The sequence below is a fragment of the Panthera pardus genome, unplaced genomic scaffold, assembly GCF_024362965.1.
Source record: "Panthera pardus isolate Hobbes unplaced genomic scaffold, ASM2436296v1 HiC_scaffold_17, whole genome shotgun sequence".
NCBI lineage: Eukaryota > Metazoa > Chordata > Mammalia > Carnivora > Felidae > Panthera > Panthera pardus.
This window is the reverse complement of record NW_026526732.1, coordinates 126,722,236-126,744,675: the sequence shown is the minus strand read 5'-3', so window position 1 is coordinate 126,744,675 and position 22,440 is coordinate 126,722,236. Positions and strand designations below refer to the sequence as shown.

Below are 22,440 nucleotides of genomic sequence, written 5' to 3'. Positions count from 1 at the left end.
CCAGGTCCTAATCCCTGGGACCTCTGAGTGTGATTTTATAGGACAAAAGAGACTTTGCAGATGTAATGAGATTAAGGATCTCGAGCTGGGGAGATTATTCTGGAATATCTAGGTAGGCCTGAAATGTAATCACAAGTTTTTTAATAAGGGAAAGGCAGAGGGAAGTTTGACTACAGAAGGAGTGCAGGAGGCAACCAGAGCAGAGAGAGATTTGAAGCTGTTCCACGGTTGGCTTTAAAGGTGGAGGCAGGGACAGTGAGCTGAGAATGTAGTTCTGGAAACTGGAAAAAGCAAAGAAACGGCTTCTCTCCTGGGACTCCAAGAGGGCTCTTTGGCCCTACTGACAATGTGACTTTGGTCCAGTAAAGCTAATTTCAGACTTCTGACCTGCAGAACTGTAAGAGAATAAATGTGCGCTATTTAAGCCCCCAAGTTCATGGTGGTTTGTAAGAGCAGCTAGAGGAAACTGACCCTATCTCAGCTCACCTCCCCAAGGGCTTCACTGCTTCCATTGTCTTCTCTCTCTCTCTCCCCCGCATGGGTTATGAACTGCTCCGTCTCTCCTAGACCTTTCCGTGCACGTACAACACACTTCAGATCTCCGAACTTAAAGATAAAACACATCCCTTGACCTCACAATCTCCCAGCTACTATCCCAATTCCCTACTTTTCCTTCATAGCAAAATCTTTCAAGAATTATCCGCATTTCACGTTCCATTCATTCTTGAGCCAGGCCTCTGTGGCTCCCTCACCCACCAGACACCAAAGTCACCAAAGGTGTCCACTTGGCTAGTCAGAGGAGCGCTTTGCTCTGCTCATCTCATTGGGCTTCCTGGCAGCTTTGGTCCAATCGCCATTGGCCACATCTGGATCCACTCAGGATGGAGACTGGTGGCAGTTTCTCCCATGTGCCCCCTCCGTTACTCGCCACTCCTCCACCCCTCCGTGTCAGCTTCTCAGAGCTTAGCCTCCAACCCACTTTTCCTCTGGCTACACTCCCCCCAACCACCCTGGGTGACCTCACTCAGAGCCATGACTTTAGACACCCCCACGATGACGACTCCATAGTGTTTACACCAGCTGAGACCTTTCTCCGAGCTCTCCCTACCTATCTGCCACCACCGTTCGTCCTTCTGACAAGTGTGGCCGAAACCAAACTCGTGACTCCCCACAGTGATGCGCTTGTCTTTCAGTTTCGCCACCTCGGTAAGCGAAGCGCCCCTTCCCTGGGGTTTGCTCACAGCTGCACGGCTTCCTTTCCCTTTCCTTTAATGCTGCGTCTCAGTCCCCACCCCGGCCCCCACCTCACACCAGGAGGCTCAGTCACTTCCATGTCTGAAACACATCTCCAACAACTTACTCCCTGCCACGACCCGCAGTATCACTTCACACATGGTCTGCCACTGAGTCCCTCCAGGCTTCACAGGTTTTCACACAGCAGCTAGAACTGCTAAAATCCTAAAACTGTCACTTAACTTCCTTCAGTGGCTTCCTTTTCTTTTAGAATGCAGCCCCAGCTCCTTGCCTCGGCTTCCGAGGGCCTTCAGGAAAGATGCAGCCTCCTGACCTACCGCTGTGCCCTCTGCTCCCATTCTGGATGATTCTTACCACCCTCCACGAGATTCCCTCCTTTGCACTTGTGGTGCCCCAGGCTCATTTCCTCTCTCTTCCTGTGACTGGCCACCTTGCGCCCTCAGGTCTCTTGCCCCCACATCACCGACTCCGGGGACACCTTCCCTACGCACCCCTCTGGAGCCGCCTCCCTCTGCTCACCACATTGTCTCTGTCACTGCATGGTTTGGTTTCCGCACATCCCTTTCCACAATTTGATGTCATTTTGTTGCAGACGCATGGGTTAAGTTGGTTAATTGGCCCTCTTCTCCATCAATAAGCCCTGTGAAGGACAGCCATATCTGTCATGTTCCCCGCTCTCTCCCGAGAACCCAAATGCTTGGCACGTAGTAGACACTCAACAAGTGTTGGGTGAAGGAGCCCATCTTCTGACCCATGTTCTTTTCCCAGGCTCCAGGAAGACTAAGTGACTTACTCTTTCCCAAATATCCATCGGGCTCTTCCCTGTACCTGGAATGACTCTCTGTGAATTCCCAGCCCTCATGTGGAACGGAGGTGCCACTTCATATGGCGGCAGCTACGAGTGCCCCTGCTGGAGTGCCCCATCTCTCAGCAGCCTGACTTCCAGCTCAAGAAGGCTTAAGAGTGGAGAAATGGAATTTTTACAACATGAAGTGAATACAACTTTCTTAGGGAAGGCTTTTCTGACCCCCCAGGAGGGGTTAGCCCTCACCCCCCACTATGCCCTCATAATAGCTGTCCTTTCTCTCCATACCCCTGAACGGAACAGTAATTATTTGTTGGTATAAGCCTTCCCCTGTAGACTCCGTGGGGTAAGGGTTGTGAACATCATGTCTGGTGCAGGTACTTACGCATATTTGTTGAACGAATGCATGAAGGATTAAATGAAAAGCCATAGTCATTTGGTTTTCCTTCAGAAAACACCTTTACAATCACAGCCTTATCCCAAACAGATAAGGCTACAGGCACGAAGGCTGGTATCAGTATTCCTACTACTGACAAATAGTGTTGCTACACTGCCCTTTTACTGTAAATCTGTAGCCTTCAAGGAGCTGTGCCCTTATCCCAACAGCAGCCCAAGGGGTGTGTGACAAAGCCTATGGTTTGCAAAGCTGTCCTCATCCCAGTGAGTGCAATCAAAGCTGAAATAGGAAGAATTGCTACGACAGGGAAACTACAGCTTGCATTTTCCACGTTCTGAGAGTAAAATGAAACCCCGGTATGTTGTCACTTTGGGAAGAGGACCCCACAGAACATTCTGTTAATACAGAAACTAAAATGCCACCATCGGAACCCCTTTAGCAGGTGCATCCTGAGTTATTAATTGGGCTGAAAATGCTACTTTGGGGCAGGTACTGAAAGCATTTGCATCCTGTTGTTCTGACTGCTGGTCAGAACGTTCTGGAAGGTGCATCTAAAGAAGAGAAACCATTTTTCTCAGTGAGCCTTTGTGACTTTTCAAATGTGATTGTTGAGAAAGAGGGCAGAGCTATAGGATTGCTCTCATCAGAGAAAGTCTAAAGAAAAAGACTAAAGCAATGTCCCAGCCTGGAGTCCCTCAGAGACATAAAGCTATTTTCAGCGTTTGAAAATGGTTAATGGAAATTTGATATTCACTCGCTACCCACATGAGCTCCCTGGGCAACACTGCCCGTCTCCTCCTGAACAATTAAGCACAGGAAAACACGCTGTAACATCCTAGATCCAGTTCAGAATCCATGTGGGATCCATGCCAGGGGAAACACTTTAAAAGTTCTTGAACGGATTGTGACCACTGAGCTGAAACAACTGTGCTATTTCTCAAAGTCCATGGACGTGTGGCTCTAGCTTTCTAGGGCGGTTCACTTTAGCCTCTGCACATGTGGATTCTTGTGCTCCTCCTCACCTCTGTCATTCTCCCAGCTCCTCGTTTTGCTGGATGTTACTATGGCAGCTCTTCTGCCATTCTCCCGGGCTCCCTGAGTGCAAGGTCAACAGGCCGATGCACCAATTTGCACATGGGCACCTGAGTTTGGGAGCAGGAGAACAGTCTTCTCACCAAGGATGGATGCCACTCACTAAATAGCTCTACTTTTCTCTTGGCTGTGCTAGCTGGCATTGGTGGCCTTGTCCGTGGTCTGTGGTGTTCCATATGGGCATGGGGGCATGCTACTCTCATGGTGCTTAGAAATGAGCTCTTAAGGGCACCTGGGTGGCTCAGTTGGTTAAGCGTCTGACTCTTGATTTCAGCTCAGGTCATGATCTCATGGCTCGTGGGAACACGCCCTGAGTCAGGCTCTGAGCTGACAGTGTGGACACTGCGTGGGATTCTCTCTCTCCCTGTCTTTGCCCTTCCCCCACTCATGGTCGCACCCAAGCGCCAAGCTCTCTCTCTCTCAAAATAAATAAATAAACATTTTTAAAAAAGAAAAAGAATCCAGCTCTTAAAGGCTGCCCAAGTCCCAGAACACTTCCAAATCTAGAATCCAGGAAAATGATTTACCTAAACTAATGGTTCTAGGCTCTGGCTGCATCCTACAATCAGCTGGGTCTTGAAAATAGTACTGATGCCTTGGCCCAGCATCCAATGTCGAAAAGCACTGGGATTAGATGATGCATAGTCGGATCTCTGCCCCTGGTGCTTCTGGGGGGGGGGGGGTGCTTCTGAAGGGGGTGCTGCAGGGCCCTGAGCACACAGACATGGAACAGACCACTGAAGGAATGCTGATGTTCCCTGGAAGTAGATAGGGGTTTTCTTTTCTTTTTAAATTTTTTAAGTTTATTTATTTACTTTGAGAGAGCGAGTGAGCAGGGAGGGGCAGAGAGAGAGAGAGGGAGTCAGAGTCCCAAGCAGGCTCTGCATCGACAGCACAGAGCCCGATGTGGGGCTCAAACCCACAAACTACGAGATCATGATCTCAGCCGAAACCAGGTGCCCCTTTAACAGGGGTTTTCTTAAGAAAAGAGTTCTGACTCCAACATGTTTGCAGAACACCGGGTTTCGACAGAGACAGGACACAGGATTCAACCTCTGCAGCCGTCACCCGCCACCCCCCTTGCAGGAATGGCTTCTGCATGACAAAACTAGTTTCCAATGGAAGTCTCACTGCATCAGGGCCGAGTGCCCTGAACTCTAGTTCACACCCGGGGACGTGTGACCTTGGGAGCCCCGCAAACACCAGGAGCGTGTGCCAAGGAGCTGGGAAGACTAAACGAATGGCCAGATGAAGCAGGAATGAGGAAGAAATTAGAAGAGACAAGCTTACTCACCAAAGGATGTCTCAGGGATTTGAATATATAAACACACCCTCTGAGTCTCCAACAGTATCATAGGCAGCGTTTCCCGAACTTCTTTCATCACAGACCCTTTTTCATTTGTGGGATATCTTGTGCCATTCATGCTTTGCAAACACGCATTGCGAACGACTTTGTGAAGGTTAGGTCGCATTTCACGTGCAAAGATAAACGTCTGGTCTCCTTGCCTTGCTAGAGCTCCGGCAACTCCTCCTCTATCGTGAGGACCTACTGCAGGGAAATTCACTCAAACATGTATCAGCGTCTCGTCCGGGTCAGGCACACTTCTAGGTGCTGGGGATTTGGCGAGGACTAAAATAGACCCCCAAACCCCTGCCTTAATACAGCTTCAGGATATGGGAGATACATACTCTGTTGGTCAGGACTAAGCGCCAAGGAGGAAAAGATAAGGCAGGGAAGGGGGGTGTCAAGTGTTAGGGTTCAGATGGGACTGATGTGTTAAGAAGGGCTCACTGGGGAGGTGGTTTCTGAGTAAAGACGTGAGGGCAGTGAGGGGGTAACAGAGGTGACAGTTTGGAAGCAGAGCAACCCTGCGGAGGACTCAGCCGAACAGACAAAGGAGGCACATATTGGGGGAGGCGGTCAGAGAGGTGCAGCCAGAGTCAGGCAGGTCGGAGTGAGAATGCTTGCTTTCATGAATGAGAAAGGAAGTCATTGGAGGGTTTTCAGCAGGAACCATGACAGGCCCTGACTTCCTGTCCAGCAACATTGTGCGGAGAGTTGTACTGAGGAACACGAAGAGGGCAGGGGGGCGGAGGTAAGGTACGATTAGGGCACGATTGCGGCCACCCCATCTGGTGACTCACACTTTTCAATGTTAAATGCCAGTAGAAGTTGCTGCTTGAGCAGATGAGGGTTGTGTGACAAAGACATGAGTTAAGGATGACATTGAGGTTTTTAGCTGGGGCAACCGGGAGGATTGAGATGTCTTTCACTTTGATGGGAAACAGGTTTGGGGGGTATATAGTCACTCAAAATAGAACACATGAAACTGAAGATGTCTGTAGATACACAGAGTAGGCAGTTGGATATTCGAGTTCAGGGGAGAGATGTGCCAGATATAAATTTGAGAGCGATTAGCATGTAGATGGCATTTAAAGCCGTGAGCTAGGATGAGATCCCTGTGGGAGAGAGTCTAGACAAGAGAAGAGGTTCAAGGTCTGAGCCCTGAGACCTCTCACCATTTAGAAGACCAGCAGATGAGGAGGAATGTAAAAAACAAAACAAAACAAAGACTAACAGGGAGCAACCAGCAAGTTAGGAGGACAGCCTGATAACTCTTGCCCTGAAGGCCAAGAGTAGAAATGTTTCAAAGAAGAGGGAGGGAGCAGATGTTGCAAATCTGCTAATATGTCTTTGCTTGCCCTGGACGATCCCCTTTTGCACCGGGGGACCAAGTGTAATCATTACTCATACCCCATTTCCTTTCATATATGTCCCAGTTTGGATAGCACATTTGCAGGTTATCCTCCTGACGGGTCAGGTGTGATTGGGTATTAACGCTTGGTTCTGAATTTGGCAATGTTTAGGTCACAGCGAGCTTGAACATGGTAGTCTGGGTGGAGAGGTGGTAGCAAAAATCTGATTTGACTGGCTTCAAGAGGGGCAGGAGGAGGGGAGTCAGAGAAATGAGTATAAAAACACATTCAAGGGGCGCCTGGGTGGCTCAGTTGGTTAAGTGTCCGACTCTTGATTTCGGCTCAGGTCATGATCTCACGGTTGTGCAATGGAGTCCCATGTCGGGCTCTGCGCTGAATGTGGAGCCTGCTTAAGATTCCCTCTCTCCTGTCTCTTCCTCCCTTGCCCTTGCGCAATCTCTCTCTCTCTTAAAAAAATTAAAAACACACACACATTCGAGAACTTCTATTGTAAAAAAAAGCAAAGGAACACAACAGTAACTGGAGGGGAGAGTGTGGCCAAGAGAGTTTTGTTTCTTTAACATGGAAGAAAAACCAGCACATTTCTAGGCTGATCCAAAAAAAGAAGGACACAGTGATGGTATAGGAGAGAGAAGGGAGAAGTTCTGGGGCGCTGTTTCTGAGTGAGTGTGTATGGGGGTGTCACCAGCTGTAAAGGGGGAGAGGTTGGCTGACCCAAGGAACACCACCAGTTGCCTGTAATAAGAGGAGGGCAGGCCCAGGGGTGGGCAATGATCTGGAGAGGTGGGTAGATGTGGTTGTGGTGGGAACCCACATCGATTCTCTTCTGGTTGTTTCTACTTTGTCACGGAAATGGGAAGCAATGTCATGAACTGAGACCAAAGATGGGGGGGAAAGTATGGGAGGTTTGGGGAGGGAAGAGAAGTCTGAAATCAAGGTCTAGAAAGGGATGAGAGTGTGAAGGACCAGGGCAGTTTGGTATGATTGCCTGGTGGCCTTGAAGACCCATTTGAAGTCAATGTGACATTCCCGGATTTTCTCCAGTCTCACCTCTGCAGAAAATCTGCTGTGTGGGGCAACCACAGGGGACTGCAGTTGAATTTGGCCAGGTTGGTGGTTTAGTCAAGTGAGGTAGCAAGGCAGAGGGGAAAACAGGGTGAGAGTGTAGGGAGGGAAGAAACGATAGCTCTTGAGTATGGAATTTAAGCTGAGTAAATGGAGAGGACAGTTATCTTAAGAAGTTACAATGTTCAGCCATCTGTACAATACACAAGTTCATTATGTCTTTGATATGTTGGTAATTTCCAGTAGGTCACCTGTCAGTTTATTGAGAAGCCTCATTCCACACATTCTCTCTAGTTGTACTACCACTTTTTTTTTAAAGTTTATTTATTTTGAAAGAGAGAGAGAAGGAGGGAGAATCCCAAGCAGACTCCATGCTGTCAGTGTGGAGCCCAACGTGGGACTCAGACTCACGAACCATGAGATCATGACTTGAGCCAGGATCAAGAGTCGGGACGCTTAACTGACTGGACCACCCGGGTACCCCGAGTTCTTACCACTCTTCAGCTCAGGCCTTCACCACATCCTGCCTGGCTGCTCTCCCCAGGATCTCAGTAGTTACTACCAGTTCCATGGTCACCAATTTTGGCCAAGATAATCTAATAATTAATGGCCAATAAATTAATAAATAATCATTTTAAAATAAGAAGCAGATTAATAAAGATAGTCTAAAATCACCTAAAAGCCAGTTTTGTCACATCACTGCTTTGCCCCCACGTAAAGAACAGCTCTGTATCTCCTACTCCACGGCTCCACAGATCCTCTGCCTGCAGCTCACAGCTCCCTCCACTTTTACTAGCTTGTCTCTAGCATCGTGTAACTCTGTTCCAGATAGGCTGCTTTCCCTATTGCCTCTGCCAGATGCTGCTTGTGCTGTGCTCTCTGCATGACATGTGCTCTCTCTCTCCCTCTCTCTCTCTCTCTCTCTCTCTCTGCTTTTCAAAATCCTATGTGCTATACATGCTAAACTGTGATAGTGGCCAATACAAGGAGAGGGGCGGGATTGGAGTGGGCTGTGGTTGTGTGTGTGTAACAGTTGTCATCTGATTTTTTTTTTTTGCAATAATTCTGCCTTCATATCACTTTTGTAATTTTGTAATTGGAAAAGTTTAAATTTAATTTTTAAAAAAAATGCTTCTTGGGGCACCTGGGGGGCTGAGTCAGTTGAGCATCGGATTTCAACTCAGGTCATGATCTCGCAGTTCGTGAGTTCAAGCTCCACATCGGGCTCACTGCTGTCAGCCTGTCAAGCCTGTTAGCACAGGGCACACTTCGGATCCTCTGTCCCCCTCTCTCTGCCCTTTCTGCGCTTGACCTCCCCCAAAAGTAAATAAATATTTCAAAAATATTAATTAAAAAATAAAAAATGTTTCTTAGTTGCAATTTGGCAATAGATAGTTCAAATTTAAATAAGCATACCCTTCGACCCAGCAATAAGTTGAGGACCTTAAATTTCTTTGGGAGGTAACTTCACAAGTTCATTGCAGCATTGTTTATAATAGCAAACTACTGGAAAAAACCCCGCTATCCCTTAGGAGGGGACTGAGAAAAAAAACAAAAACACAAAACAAAAAAGCAAACCTATATTCAGACCATGCACAATGCACAATGTGCATAACAGTATATTTTAGTGGTGAGTGGTGCAGCCACTGTATCAGACAACTCCGACTGGCATTTCAGCTCTGGCCCTTCTGGCTATGTGACCTTGGGTAATTAAAATTTGCTGTGCTTGAGTTCCTTTATCTGCTAAATGGGGACTAGAATAGTATCCACCTAATAGGTTTGTTGTTGTAAGGAAGCAGTGGGTTATTACACGTAAAGCATTCCAAACCATGCCTAGTTCCACCTAGGATGTAAAAAGCAGGAAAAAAATATTTCCCCACCCTGACAACAGAAAAAACCACGATAAACTCTAACACTAACTTTTCATGAACTTACCAGAGAACTGAAGCCACAGGACAAAACAAATATCCTTCAGGCTCGTGCAAGGAAAGATGAAATACAAGCATGGGCTCATCTATAGCAGAGCATAGGGGGAAGAAATGCTGGGACCATACTTGTGGGTAAGAAGAATTCAGTTAGATTTTAAAATGAATTGCAGGGTGTCTGGATGGTTCAGTCAGTTAAACATCTGACTCTTGGTTTTGGCTCGGGTCATGATCTCAAAGATCATGAGATCGAGCCTCACAGGGGGCTCTGTGCTGACAGTGTGGAGCTGGCTTGGGATTCTCTCTTTCCCTTTTTGTCTCTCTCTCTCTCTCTCTCTCAAAATAAATAAACCTTAAAAAAATTTTTTTAATGAATTGCAAAGGCCAAGTGTGGGCTAGTGTGAGTACAAACCCGAGAGCACAGACACAAATGGAGTTTGCACTCACACATGGGGGGTCTTTTTTTTTTTTTAATTTTCTTTAAGTTTATTTATTTTGAGAGAGGAAGAAGCGAGTGAAGGGGAGAGGCAGAGAGAGAGGGAGAGAGAGAGAATCCTAAGCAGGCTCCTTGCTGTCAGCACAGATCCAGACGCGGGGCTCCGTATCACCAACTGTGACATCATGACTTGAGCCAAAACCAAGAGTCAGACGCTTAACCAACTGAGCCACCACCGACTGAGCCACCCAGGTGCCCCCATACACAGGATCTTTTACATGGACCTCCACCAGAGGCTCCCGAGAAAGTGGTTGGTGGGAGCAGAACAGGAGACCAAGACTTGGGGCAGGAGTGGCTGTTATTGTAGGAAAGGCACAAAAACCTGATTGGACTCTTCTCCCCTATTAAAAAGTTTTGGGGCACCTGGGTGGCTCAGCTGGTTAAGCATCTGACTTCGACTCAGGTCATGATCTCAAGCTTTGTGAGTTTGAACCCTGTGTCAGGCTCTGTGCTGACAGATCAGAGCCCGGAGCCTGCTTAGGATTCTGTGTCTTCCTCTCTCTCTGCCCCTCCCCAGCTCATGCTCTGTTTCTCTCTCTCTCAAAAATGAATAAACGTTAAAAACAATTTTTTTTAAAGTTTCAATTTCCTGAGACACTGGGAAACTGGGGCAGCTAGGGGATAGGTAAAAGAAAAAGGGACATCCTCTACCCTTGAAGAAGGAGCAGTAAGCAATTCTGGGTCCAGAATCATATACCAGTATGAAGAGAGATCTCCCACATCTGAAGGAGGGGCAGGGAACTGGCCCATACAAGACTCACCAAGGATACAGGAGAGTTTGGCTATCATGGGGAAGAGAGGTAGGGTCACTAGGAGAGCTCCACCCTTGAGACCCAGGCAGACAGAACCAGGCTAAGACTGAGCTGGACCAGCACAACAGAAGGGGCAGAACACCTGCCCCTTCCCTCTCCCCACCACCAGGCTAGCAAGCACCAAGTAATAAGCAAGAACTTCTGGGGAGGGGACAAGAGCATGGGGAGCAACGTCCCCTTCTTTGGCATAGGCAAACAAAGAAGACTGAAAGTTGACGGTGGGACAGGAACACTGAGAAAAACCGTCTGGAACCCCAGCCCCACCCTAAGCACAAGGTAATGCTAGAGGACTTGAAACCAATGGTGCATGGAAGGTAACCATAACAACGGCCCAAGTCAAACCTCCCTGAACTCCTGAGTCTATTTCCTCAACCCCCAACACTAATGGTCTAACAGAAGAGGTGTGCCCCTTTGCAGGCACATTACCTCAATGTTGACTATACTATACACGATATTCAAACAAAGTGTATTCAATTCCATTCAATTCAACATTCAACCCAAAATTACAAGACACGTGCACGAGATTAAATAATAATAATAATAAATTAAAAAACCAAAGTCAACAAGAGACAAAGCAATAAATAAAACCAGATTCGGAGGTAAACCACATATTGGAGCTATCAGATAAGGAATTTACAATACGTATAATTCATATGTTAGATGCTGTAGGGGAAAAAAGTATACAATAGTCATAGGAGATGAGAAATTTTAGCAGATAAATGGGAACTGTAAGGGAAAGTCAAAGTGAAATACTAGGGGGAAGAAAACCATAATGTCTCAGATGAAAAATGCCTTCAAAGAGGAGAGAGAACTTTGCAGAAAAAATACTGAAAACAAAATTCTCAAAATTAACAAACTACATCAAGCCACACCAAACAAATAACAATAACAAATATACTTATACACATCATTTCCAATGGGTAGGTTTCAAAACTACACGTGTAGTATTGCCCCATTTGTAAAAACTGAATTGTTTTGTGGAAAGATGATCATTAGAACATTTATAGTGATTATTTGCGCATAATGGAATCCCAGGAGGGTTTTTGTGTCTGCTTTGTACTTCCCATTTTCTTTAAAGATAAGCAATAAAACTATTTTCATTGACAAAAATCTGACTAATTCTTTGAATACGGGAGCTTGTCCCATTTGCATTTATTTCCACAAAGAATGTATTCTGGTTCATTCTTCAATTTTTAATTTTTTTCTTTTACATTATGAATTATGAGTTTTTCCCTCTCAAGTAGTTTGTTACATGGCTAATTTATAATTTAGGTTTCATTTAAGAGTTTCAAGAACATATTTGAATATATACATATTTGTCTATCACATCAAGGATAAAACATCTCAAATAAATTCTACTGAATCTCTTTGAACCATAAAGACATAACAGGCTCATTTTATTTCCTGTCATTAACTCTTCTTCTCTATTTATGTTAAGTTGTAGACATTAATTTTCAGGTTATGCTTTTATATTATAAAATGTGTATGTAGACTTTTAATATACATTTATTAAGATTTTATTCTATGGTATTTAAGTGTTCACTGCAGTTCTCAGCTGTGACTTTACTGTTTGTGTGGGGGGCTTACATTTTGATTAATTACTTGGTTTATTAGAGCAGTACTTCTGGAACTTTAATATGCATATCAATTACATGGAGATCTTGTTGGAATGCAGAATCTGGTTCAGGAGGGCTGAGGTGAAGCCTGAGTGAGATTCTGCCTTTCCAACAAGGTCTCAGATGATGTGATGCTGCTGGATTGAAGACATCTGAGTAGCAAAGGACTACTTCTCTGAGTATTCATTGTGCCATGAAAAGTACATGAATTGTATATTTTGAGCCCTTGAATCTCAGAAAATGCTTTTATGTTCTTGGCAACTGAGAGACAGCTCAACTACATAAGGAATTTTGGGTCATGAAGTTTTTCCCTCAAAACTCTATGGGCATTGATTGCATCATCTCTGTATTTTTTTTAATGGATTTTATCTACAAAATTTATAAATTTTACCACCTATATTATTTTTTTAAAAAAGGAATTCTGAGACCAGTTAGCATTTCTTAAAAAAATTTTTTTTAATTTTTATTTTTTGAAAGAGAGAGAGAGAGCATGAGTGGGGGAGGAGAGGAGACACAGAATCTGAAGCAGGCTCCAGGCTCTGAGCTGTCAGCACAGAGCCCGACGTGGGGCTCGAACTCACAAACTGTGAGATCATGACCTGAGCCAAGGTCGAATGCTTAACTGACTGAGCCACCCAGGCGCCCTTAAAAAATTTTTTTTTTTTTTGGTATGTAATCTTCTATCAGGGCATTAACAGAGTTCTTAATTTTACCTAAATTTTGGAACTTTGATGAGGGTATATTAAGAGTTTGAGATTCTTCATTTTGCCTAGGACCCAGTGAGCTATTTTAATTGGGAGATTTAGGTCTTAAGGAAGTTTTAGATGTGTTTGAATTTTGTTTTGGTCCATTTGTTCTGGTGCCTTCTTCAGAAATAGTTATCCACATATTGGATCTCCATGTATATCCATGAAATCCCACATATACTTCTTTTCCTTTTTTTCATTATTTTTTGCATTATATATATACATACACACACATATGTTCCCCCCCCCCCCCCCGCCCCCAGCCTGTCTTCTGTGTCACTGAAATAATTTTTGGCAGGGTTGATTCTGCTCTTTAGGGCTTCGAATGCATCTTGACTCTGACATTATCTGCTTGGTTCTAAAACATATATTCAATACCTCATTTATTTCTCTGCATGGTTCTGCCTATACCTCAACATAATCTTCCACTGTCACATCATTTTACAGGTCATCTAATTTGATGGAGAGCAGATTTCTTTAATGTTGAGAGTAAAGAGCAGTTGCTGTCTGAAATTCATTGTATTTTTTGCCACAAATGTTTTTCAAAAATACACACTTTCTCGGGGCACCTGGGTGGCTCAGTCGGTTAAGTGTCCAACTCTTGATTTCGGCTCAGGTCATGATCCCAGGGCGGTGGGACTGAGCCCCGTATCGTGTTCTGGCACATTCTCTCTCTCTCAAAATAAATAAATAAACACTCTTTAAAAATATACACTTTTGGGGCGCCTGGGTGGCTCAGTCGGTTGAGCGTCCAACTTCAGCTCAGGTCACAATCTCGCAGTCCGTGAGTTCGAGCCCCATGTCGGGCTCTGGGCTGATGGCTCAGAGCTTGGAGCCTGCTTCTGATTCTGTGTCTCCCTCTCTCTCTGCCCCTCCCCCGTTCATGCTCTGTCTCTGTCTCAAAAATAAACGTTAAAAAAATTTTTAAAAAAATATACATTTTCTCTGAATCTTACTGGTGGGATTTCATAATAAAGAATCTTTTCATAGACAGCATATTAGTTTTATTCTTGTTTACTGATTGTTGATAATCAGTGGTCCAGCCTAAAGGGAGCAGAGCATCAGAGCCACCGGCTATGCCAATGAGAGAGTTTGGTCTCTGTAATTTCTCCTCTATCTACTGGGAAGCCACTCTGCTGGGCACCAGGGTTCCAGCGAAGCCTCCTCTCTGGCATCTGAATACCTGCCTCTTGAGCCCCATCTCTCTCTACAGCTGTCACTGTGTCCACAAAGACCTGCCACCATCCTGGGCTGCGGCTCCTAACGCTCCCAGCAGCCTCTTGTTTGGGGAAAGGGTCCCAGGTTCACCGGGCCGCTTGCCACAATTACAATCACCTTTACGCTTCGGGAGACATCCTCTCCTGAGCCTCGAGCCACAGTTCTTCCCTAATCACAGCAGCCTGGATCTCTGCATCCTGCAAGGCCACTGTTGGCAGGGGATCCCAGCAGTGCGCACACCCAGCCAGACTTCCCCCCGGCGCTTTCCAGATTAGTCTCACAGCCCACCCCTTTCTCCAGCACTCAGCCCTCCCAGCCCAGAGACTCCATGGGGGCCAGGACTTTACCCTCTTACTTCCCAGGAGCTATGCCAGGCATTTGGAGACAAGTTTACTTCTGCCATTTTGATGATTTGTTTCCTTAGCTTTCTGTGTAAGCGGATGCTTTTCCCAGTTTTATATTTCTTCGGCTATTTATTTAGGAATTGGTGGGTGAAGAGTGTTCAGAAATAAAATGTGTCCAAAAGCCAAGCCTCCTCACCCAAAAGTGCCCATCTTAGTCTGCTGCTCTGACAGAAAACCACACACTGGGAGGCTTATAACCAACAGATGTTTATTTCTCACAGTTCTGGAGGCTGGGAAGTCCAAGGTCAAGGGGAGGCATATTCAAAGCCTGGTGAGGAGACCCCACTTCCGGGTTGGGAGGCAGCCATCCTCCCTCTGTGTCCTCACGTGGCAGAATGGGCGAGGGTGCTCTCTGGGGTCTCTTTTATGAGGGCACTGATGCGATTCACAAGGGCTCCACCATGACCTCATCACCTCCCAAAGGTCCCCACCTCCCAACACCATCACATTGTGGGGTTAGGATTTCAACAAATGAAACCTGGGGTGGGGGTGGGGGGTTGGATATGAATATTCATTCAGTCTATAGCAGTCTCAGAACATTTTTTTTTTTTTTAATGAGAGCATAATTATCTTAGGCACAGTGATTACAGCAGGATTTTCTTCCTCTTCCTTTGCTTTTAAACAACATGGCCTTTCCAAAATTGCACATTCTAAACTTGAAAAATTAGAACTTGCATTCCCTTTCTGCATTGTAGATTAAATAGACTGTAAGTTAGACACTGCCTTCATGATTAAAGGGAGCCTATTCATGAGTTTGTTTGCTTTGAGTTGAGAAGTTCTAGTGAGAGCTACTGCCTTCACTTTCCAATGGAAGACTCCTCAGACCCTATCATATTTTATTTTATAAACAGCTAATATAGAAATGTAACACTAATTTTATGTACATCAACTCAGGGTGAATTAGCATTCATCTGTAAAAAAAAAAAACAAACAAAAAAACCCAAAACTTAGTGCTGGTATATTTAAGCATCTAAAAAAGCATCAGTGTACTGGGGCACCTGGGTGGCTCAGCCGGTTAAGCGTCCAACTTTGGCTCAGGTCATGATCTCGTGGTTTGTGAGTTCCAGCCCCACATTGGGCTCTGTGGTGACCGCTCGAAGCCTGGAGCCTGCTTCACATTCTGTGTCTCCCTCTCTCTCTCCCCCTCCTCCACTCATACTCTCTCTCTCTCTCTCCTTCAAAAATAAATAAACATAAAAAAAATTTTTTTAAAGCATCAGTGTATTCCTCTTCCACAGAACGATGCCTCATTCAGAATATCTATTTCACTTACTAAGCATCTCCAGATGTCCCTTGTTTGAATCTAAATTTCTGGCCCCTAAGGCAACAAAATTAATTTTAAAGTTGTTTATAAACAGAGACCCTTATGGAAACTTTGAGAAATGTTTTCCAAAAAACTTACACCATATATTTTCACCTACTTGTCTTTTTAAATTGTGTTTAAAATTGTGTTTCCATAGAAATAAAAATTTCTCTTTAAGGAGTTTTAGTCCAGGGGCGCCTGGGTGGCTCAGTCAGTTAAGCGTCTGACTTCGGCTCAGGTCATGAACTCGCAGTTTGTGAGCTCCAGCCCTGAGTCAGGCTCTGTGCTGACAGCTCAGAGCCTGGAGCCTGCTTCGGATTCTGTGTCTCCCTCTCTCTCTGCCCCTCCCCAACTCATGCTCTGTCTCTCTCACTCTGAAAAATGAATAAATGTTAAAAAAAAAATTTTAAAGGAGTTTTGATCCAAATCCGTTTTTTTCCGTATATGTCATTACCTTCTATTTTTCCCTCTTTAAAAAAAACCAAAACAAAACAAAACCAAAAACCCATGTAAAGAAAACCATAGTTTAAAACACTTTAACAATTGATTGCATTAAAGCAACAAAATCAGGTCTTCAGTCATCATACTTAGAAATAATGGGAGAATTGTGAACGTGTGTACCTTTTGACCAACATTAAAAATGAGGTCTTGAGGGGTGTCTGGATGGTTCAGTTGAGCGTCTGGCTCTTGATTTCAGCTCAGGTCATGATCTCAGGGTCATGGGGTCGAGTCCTGCACTGGGCCCCATGCTGAGTGTGGAGTCTGCTTAAGACTCTCCCTCCCTCTCTCTCTCTCTCTCTTTCAGGGTGGGTGGCTCACCCAGTTAAGTGTCTGACTTTGGCTCATGTCATGTGATCTCATGGTTCATGAGTTCAAGACCCACATTGGGCTCTCTGCTGTCAGTGCTGAGCCCACTTTGGTTTCTCTGTCACTCTCTCTCTCTCTTTGCCCCTTCTCTCTGCCACTCTCTGTCTCAAAAATAAATAAACATTAAAAAAAAACCAGACTTTCTCCCTCTGCCCGTCCCCCCCATACATTCTCTCTCTCTCTAAAAAAAAAGAAAAGAAAAGATAGGTCTTGAATATCTAGTATTTAGTCAGTTGTGCCTTCTTGCTCAGTGTTTTACCAAACATAGAAGAATTTACAGCCTCACACATGCAGGTCAGACATAATATAAAATAAACCAAATGAATTTAATGATGGGCAAACCCCAGTGATGTAACTAGCTTTTCTGCTCCATTAAAAAAATCTCTTTGCATTTTTCAAAACATAGTGTTCTTACTCCTGTTGTTCCAGCCAAGTCCCTACACACGTGGAGGTAGCCTCCCTTTTCTATCACAGGAAGAAGCCCAGGCCCTTAGGTGCATCATGTCGCTACGTGCAGTCAGGCAGCACGGGTCCGCACTGGTAACCGCTTACATCTGTGTCACTGAGGCTTGAGGAGTCTGGAACTTCTGACTTACAGGGCTGCCTCTGCCAAAGACTTCCTGGCAAAGTGTTTTGTCTGCAAAACAGACACAATAATGAGGACCTCATATGGATTTTAAGAAATGCCCTACACCCTGGAAACTTCTTTTGGAAGCAGTGAAGGAAGAAATCCACTCTTTCCCTAGGAAAAAAAAAAAAAATTCCACAGCAGCTTTAAACTTTGTCCCTCGTAGAACACATTAAGAGCTGTTTTAAAATGCAAAAGGCCAAGTCCAAACGGTCTGATCTCTGAGGCTCTTGAGTGGTCCTCCCTAGTTTTACCACTGCGATCCTGTCTAGTCAGGCCGGTAAATGTGCCTGAGTTTAGCTGGTGGAAGACAGGGACTCCGAGGTGCGAGGTCTCTGTTGTGTATGGGCTGAATTGTGTGTTCCCCAAACTCCTATGTTCAAGTCCTAACCCCCAGGACCTCAAAATGTGACTGTATTTAAGTTAATGAGAACTTTACTGAGGCAATTAGTTAAATGAGGTCATATGGGGTGGACCCTAATCTAATAGGATGGGTGTCCTTAAAAGAAGAGGAGATTAAGACCCAGACACGCACAGAGGAAAGACCACGTGAGGACCCAGCCATCTACAAGCCAAGGGGGGGAGGGGGAGCCTCAGAAGAAACTAATCCTGCTGACACCTTGATCTTGGATTTCTAGATTCCAGAACAGTCAGAGGATAAATTTCTGTTGTTTAAGCCACACAGTCTGTGGCGCTTTGTTACATAGCCCCAGCAAAGTGAAACACCATGCAAGTCTTCCCTTCCCTTGATGAGAATGAGCCTCAGCATATCCTTCCATTTTGGATAGAGATGCATCCTGGGAACAGGTGACAGCTGACCAGACAGTTTCTGATTGTCCATACACAGCTCTTTGAAAGAGGCGCCCCTTGTCTGACATTATGGTGGCCTTCCTTTTCTTATTTTCTCTCTGCACATTTTAACACAGCAAAAGACTAGACCAAAGAGCAAGAGACCGAGCAAAGTTTCTAGGAGAGCTCCAGCCACAGAGCTAGCCCTCTGGGAAGCATGACACCATGCAGCCTCGCACACCTCACACCCCACCCCATTTGTGACTGGGCAGGTATGTCCCCAGCTTCTTGGAAGGGGCGCTTTGCACAGAAAGCATGGGTGACATCATTGGGGTAACCACGAAGTACGCATTTCTGTGAGCTTGATGGCTTTTGCCAGTTGTGGAATCAAGGAGGCAAGCCTTCCTTTGGTTGATCTCTTGATCCACGTTTAGTTTTGTCTATCAACATCACATCTTGTCAGCTGAAGCTAATTCCCAACATCAGGAACTTTCTTTTGCTTTGCCCTGTCAGGTGACGATATCTGATTCTGGTACATTTGTTCTATTTGTTTGTTGATGCTTCTCCAGATTTGGGACCCGAAGTTGGAGCAGGTCCTCAGCCTTTCCGATCTCAAGAGCAGTATGGTCAGTGTTGTGTTCAGAAGATGATACAATCACTTGATCACCCTTTGATATCATCACCTGGTGATAACTTGGTTATATAAGTGGCCCCCCATCCTGTGGTCTACGCATGGCTTGGCATGGCAGGAAGGAGTTTTCTCCCTGGGCTACCCAGGAGCAGTGGAACGCCACCTCCATGCACCAGGTAGGACCACGAGAAGAGCCCAGCAGCCAGGCCCAGCCACTGTACCCAGCCCTGATCTCTCACAGCCTTCTGACCTCCTGAATCCTGCTCCTGACTCACTTACAGCGGCCACACCTCTTATGTTACATTTTTTTATATTACTTTTAAACGGCAAACTCATTAATATGTGCCTTGAGGATTTACAAAGCTCACGGTAAAATATGTTTTGTTTTCACAGCTGCACTCACACACTTAGATGAGGCCATTTCGAGGGAGATAGTATGATGTAATGTGGGTGACACCACAATTGTCATCCTGCTAGAGGGGACAGTATTGTGATCTCAATGGAAAAGAAAAGTGAGGCTTTCATCTGTAAGCTCAGATCCCATTTACCGCAATAATCTCAACCTTTGAGCGGGGCTGGGAGTGGAAATTACTACAAGCTGTTGAATACAGATGACATCATCCTGCCACCCACAAATCTTACGAGTTTGACAGCCCAGAAGAAGGCATACGGCTAGAAGGAATACAACTCCAACTAAGTCAACAAGTTTTGTGTGTTTCAAAGGTTTTCATAGACGTTTTCTTCTCCATTTTCTGTTTTGGTTTGGCACCTGCCATGACAGTAAAATGATGACCATGACAACAGCCATTAGCGTCCCCAGAGCCACGACCAACAGCTCCCTCTGAGTGGAATTTTGAGAGTGTCGAGTCCTTTTCCATAGAACTCTCGCCACATGGGGCTCCGAGATGCTGAGGTTTTGGCGGGTGTAGGTTCTGTCCTGCTGTTAGTCCTGGGGCAGTTTTCTCGGCTATAACGCTAGTCTGGGCTTTCCAGTTAGGCTGCCAGAGCCGGTATCTGCCACGTGTACACAGAAGTTGTCACAGGTCCCGAAGACGGCGCTTCCCACTTGCCGATTCTGCAGCTGCTCTCCTGTGTTGGGTGGAATGCTGGACACGTAGGTACCTACGCTCACATTCTCTTCCATTAAAGGACACCACGCCTTCTTTACATTACCTGGGATTGCTTCCACCTGCAGAATTCCTGGCACTGTCCTTCTGGATATGGTATATCCACGTTATGGAACTATGTAGGCTGCTAATCATAAAAATGGAAATCAAGAGGGGCACCTGGGTGGCTCAGCCGGTTGAGTGGCCAACTCTTGATTTCAGCTCAGGCCATGATGTTTCGTGAGGTCAGGCCCCCACATTGGGATCTGCGCTGACCCTGAGGAGCCTGCTTGGGATTCTCCCTCCCTCTGCTACTCCCTGCCCCCCAGCTCGTGCTTTCTCTCTCTCAAAATAAATAAATAAACTTAAAAAAAATGGAAACAAAGAAAAGGAAGCAATTTCAAAGGAACAAATGGCACCAAAGTCATAAGACACCCTTTCCACAAATGAGGCTTCGGGGGAAAAAATCCCTAAGTCTCCCATTTGCTCACTCTCAGGGCTTGGTCTGCCATGTTTAAGATTTAGTGGAAAAACTGGTTTTCATCATGTTTTAATCGTCAGTTTCTTTCTTCACCATCTACTATCATTTTGGTGGCTTTACAACCCATGTGTTTTGATATCAACGTAATGCTTTAGCAGTTACCTTTTCAGGGACAACTGTAATTCCTGAAACCTGGGTGAGAGGGCCCCTTTGCAACAGCAACACCTCTGGTTGGGAAGACTCTTGACTTTTGCTCACCATAATTTTGAATGACTGGGTCAGCATTTCCCAGTGCTTACACTTTCAGCAGGTCTCATAACCCTGGGAAGCGTTTTGGGAATATTGATTCCACCGGGCCTCTTAGATCTTGCAGAAAGAAAGCCAACAACACAAATGGTTACTCCTAAAGAAAAAAGGAATTAAGTTATCAAAGTGTTAACCGGTCTTCTCTCTCACTGTCCCTCAGTCTAGACCCTTCCACCACCCCCAGGAGTTCTGGGCTCTCACCCATCTTTCCCTTCTGATTATAGTCCTCTTACAACATTGACTCCAATGCAATTTATATTAAATTTAAGTGGAAGTGCATTCCCCACTATAATGCAAATTCCTTGCATTATACAACAATCACCTGTTAATCTTGATTTTCCCCTCCAAGTACCAACTCAGTAAATGTTTGTTGTACTGAATTATGCTCTTAGGAAAGTTACCAGACCTGAAACCCCTGGATTTATCCTGACTACATCTCCAGAAAGAGAGCTACTAGAGTATTTGCTTTATTCATGAATTTAATACACGTACACCGTTCCTTATATGAAAATTTCAGGGTCAGAATATACCAGAATTTTTTGCATTTTCACAAGTGAAAACAGCTCATGTATTATGTGTGATGTAGCATGCTCTCAGTATGCCATTTACCAAAAATATAAGAAAAAGGGATGCCTGGGTGGCTCAGTCAGATAAGTGTCTGACTTTTTATTTTGGCTCAGGTCATAATCCCATAGTTTGTGATATCGAGCCTCACATCAAGGCTCTGCACTGCCAGCATGAAGCCTGCTTGGGATTCTCTCTCCCTCTCTTCTTGCTCCTCCCCCATGAACGTGCACATCCCCCCCTCCCCCCAATAAATAAACGTAAAAAAAGAAAATGAATAAGGACTAACCTTAGTTAAGGTTATGTTTTTATCATCTAATAAGTTTGCTGAAAACTTCTGTTAAAACTCTGTTTTTAAAGGTTTTGGGGGGCGCCTGGGTGGCTCAGTCGGTTGAGCGGCGGACTTCAGCTCAGGTCACGATCTCGGGGTCTGTGAGTTCGAGCCCCGCGTGGGGCTCTGTGCTGACAGCTCAGAGCCTGGAGCCTGTTTCGGATTCTGTGTCTCCCTCTCTCTGACCCTCCCCCATTCATGCTCTGTCTCTCTCTGTCTCAAAAATAAATAAATGTTAAAAAAAATTAAAAAAAAAAAGGTTTTGGGATTTCAGAATGATGGAGGACCACGGACCTATCTTCAAAGAGAAAAACAAATGAATTACTTCTTTTACATTAAATTTCTAAAGCAGATAATATATTTCTTTTATAAAATGCCATAGTCCTATTTCTGTACTCTCTCAGATTTTAAAATTTTACAAGTAATCTACTAATACATGTTCACTACGTAAAATGCCAATAATAGAGATAAAGCTAAAGCCGGAAGTGACTCACCTTCCCATCTGGTTTTCCTTTCACAGACTCCCTGGCCTTCGGGGAGCTCCTCAGGCACACACCAAAGCATACTACAAGACCTCATCTTTATAGAGTCCTGTTGCAAGGTGCCCTCATTTCCATCTTTTCCCTTGACCCTTCCTTGTCAAATCTTCAGTGATACATAAGGAACACTTATTGTCCCCATGTGGAGAGATGAGAAAAGTCAGAGTGAAAGACATTCAGATATTTGCTGTATGTGATAGAGAGCCAACGAGTGGAAGCGATGGTGCTAGAACCCAAACTTCTCACTTGTCAGGTGCTTTGTGTCTCCTGCCATCACAGCACAGATTCTACTCTCCTGTGGATTCCTGATACCATGTCTAGGGCCAGGGGTCATTGTGCAGAGACAT

At 45.2% G+C, this 22,440-nt stretch overlaps 1 long non-coding RNA gene across 1 annotated transcript; it reads right to left on the bottom strand.

The window, feature by feature from the left end:
- Positions 1-14,736: 14,736 nt before the first annotated feature.
- On the bottom strand, positions 14,737-21,807 carry LOC109249419 (uncharacterized). Its single transcript, XR_002072555.2, has 2 exons — positions 21,513-21,807; positions 14,737-20,756 (listed from the first exon to the last, which is right to left on the bottom strand). It is a non-coding gene; the product is annotated as an uncharacterized LOC109249419 (long non-coding RNA).
- Positions 21,808-22,440: the final 633 nt, after the last annotated feature.